The 2892-nt window shown below is 36.9% G+C and overlaps 1 non-coding gene across 1 annotated transcript; it reads left to right on the forward strand.

Annotated features, from left to right (window-relative positions):
• The first annotated feature begins 420 nt into the window (after window positions 1–420).
• Window positions 421–527, forward strand: LOC127742683 (small nucleolar RNA R71). Its single transcript, XR_008004040.1, has one exon. It is a non-coding gene; the product is annotated as a small nucleolar RNA R71 (small nucleolar RNA).
• Window positions 528–2892: the final 2365 nt, after the last annotated feature.

Genomic DNA, 2892 nt, shown 5'->3' on the forward strand with positions numbered 1-2892 from the left:
CATCTAGAGTTGTATGTTTTAGAGTATGGGTCATGGATTTGTCTAGGTGAGTTTCCAACATAGTTGGCTTGTTCCCAGTCACCTTCTTCTCCTATATTCACTCCTTCTTGAGTTGGTGATGAAGTGATGACTGCTGCAACTTGGTTTTCCTCCACCTTCTTGGTGAGATCTGCTAGCTGCTTGGTGATCATCTTATTTTGATCTAGCAATGCATCCATGTGGTTTAGCTCCATTACTCCTCGAGTGTTACTTCTTTCAGAGGCATAGAAGTAGTCATTCTCAGCTACTGTTTCAATGACATCTATGCCTTCTACAATGGTTTTTTTCTTGTTTAAAGAGCCCTCTGATGAATGATCTACAGCCTTCTTTGACTCATAGGAAAGACCTTCATAGAAAATGTGAAGTTGAACCCATTCATTGAACATATCTAGTGGGCATCTTCTTGTTAAGTCCTTGAACCTCTCCCATGCCTCATAGAGAGTCTCACCATCTTATTGCCTGAAAGTCTGCACCTCAGCTCTCAGCTTGTTAATTCTTTGAGGAGGGTAGAATCTTGCCAAAAATTTGTTCACCACATCTTCCCGATTTGTTAAGCTCTCCTTTGGAAAGGATTTGAGCCACTTGGATGCCTTGTCCCTGAGTGAAAAAGGGAACAACAGCAACCTATAAACATCCGAGTGGACTCCATTAGACTTCACAGTGTCACAAATTCTCAGGAAGGTGGTTAGATGTTGATTGGGGTCTTCTTAAGCACTTCCTCCAAATGAGCAGTTGTTCTGAACAAGGGTGATGAGCTGGGGTTTCAATTCAAAGTTGTTGGCATGTATGGTGGGCTTCTGGATGCTACTTCCACAGTTTCCTGGATTTGGATTGATGTAGGAGCCTAGAACTCTCCTTTCTTGCCCAGCATGATTTGCAGGGCCTTTTCTAGCATGGTTGTAAGCTTCTTCTTCATGATTGTTTTCCAAGTTCTCTTCCATGTTGGGTTCAAAGTACTATTCCTCTTCCTCAGCACCAACAACTCCTTTCCCCCTAGCTTCCCTCCTTAATCTTCGGAGGGTTCTCTCAGGTTCTGAATCGAAGGAAGTTGAGGTTCTTCCTTTTCTCCCTGTCATACAACTAACAAAACACACAGCAAGAGATAAAATGAAGAGGTTATTCTTGTTAAAGTGCTTGTTAATGTGAGTGATGCAAATTATCAAATAGTTAGTGGGTTAGTGAGCTGAATTGTAGATAATAACAAAGAAAGAAAGAAAAATAGATAGGGTATAGAGGATGGGGAAGAAGTCAAACAAAGTGAAAATAAATGACTGAATAAAGTAAACAAACAAGGAAAAAAATTTCCCAATCTTGTGAGCTTCCAACTTAATCATTGTTGATACAAAATCAATCCCCGGCAACGGCGCCATAAACTTGATGCATGAAAACATTAGCTTATAACCCTTCGCAAGCGTTATTGGGACTCACATTTCCCATTAACGTTGCCTTATGCCCTTTGTCCCTACATTAGAGTTCATGTTAGTGTAACTAACGTGGCTCTTAACGTGGTTATGCCTCACCTTCGAGAGCGTTAGTGACACTTACCTTTGTCACTAACGCTCAAAGTGCCCCTACTTTCCACGCTATAGCTCACGTTAACTAAGTTAACGTGGCCACTAACGTGGTAGTTATGCCATCTTCCAACGTTAGTGACAAAGGTGAGTGTCACTAACGTTGGCATTGTTCCTCTCTTCCACGTTAGAGTTCACGTTAACTAAGTTAACGTGACTCTTAACGTGGCTCATTGCCAAATCTTGGAACGTTAGTGGTGTTCACGTTTACCACTAACATTGGAGCTTTCTTTTGTCTCCACGTTAACTACCACGTTGACTACCACGTTAACTTAGTTAACGTGGCAATTAACGTGGGCTTTTGATGGCTTCGTGGGCGTTATTGGTGATCACTTTTCTCCTTAACATTGCAAGCTATTTACCATTCCATGTTAGCGGTCACGTTAACTAGATTAACGTGAGTACTAACGTGGTTCTTCCTTGCTTCCTTTGTCTTGAAATCAAGCAAATAAAATGCATCAAAGCTCTAGCCAAAGTCATGAAATTATGCATCATCAATTTATCATTCAATTCTAGCAAAATCCTCATGAAATCATGTGAATTTCACAATAGTTGCTTGAATCAAGGTGTAAGTGTATTTCCATCCAAAACTTGCCTTATTCACTAAGAAAATGCATGAAACTACCTTAAAACATTAAAGAAAAGGTCAGTGAAACTGGCCTAGATGCCCTGGCATCATTTATCCTTGTTCCTGCTCATAAACAAGAAAAAGAAAACAAGAAGGAAGAAGAATAGCAGCTCTATATTCAAGAATAGAGGACTCCCTGTGAGATGTGAAGAAGGAAGAAGAATGAAATAGAGAAGAGAGAAGAAGAATTCGAATAAAGGAGAAGAAGAATTCGAAAATTAGAAGCAAAAAGAAAGAATATTTTTGTTTTTATTTTATTTATTAGTTAAATTCGAAAATAAAAACTAATTAACTAAAAAGATTTAAAAATTAAATAATGAATTTCGAAAAAGAAGAGAGAGAAATAGAGAAGTTATTTTTGAAAATTAGAAGAGAGAAGAATTAGTTAGGAAGTTTTAAAAAAGAAGAAAGAGAAAACAATTACAAGATAAGATAGAAGATTAGAAAAGATTTGAAAAAGATTTGATTTTTAAAATTTGAAATTTGAAAAGATAAGGATTTGAAAAGAATTGAAAAAGATTTTGAGATAAGGTTTGAAATTTGACTTTTGAAAAAAATTTGATTTTTGAAATTTGAAATTTGAAATTTTAAGTTTTAAATTTTGAAATTGAATTTTAAAATTTGAATAAGATAAGATAAGATTTTGAATTTTAA

The sequence above is a fragment of the Arachis duranensis genome, chromosome 1 (genome assembly GCF_000817695.3).
Source record: "Arachis duranensis cultivar V14167 chromosome 1, aradu.V14167.gnm2.J7QH, whole genome shotgun sequence".
Classification (NCBI taxonomy): Eukaryota; Viridiplantae; Streptophyta; class Magnoliopsida; order Fabales; family Fabaceae; genus Arachis; species Arachis duranensis.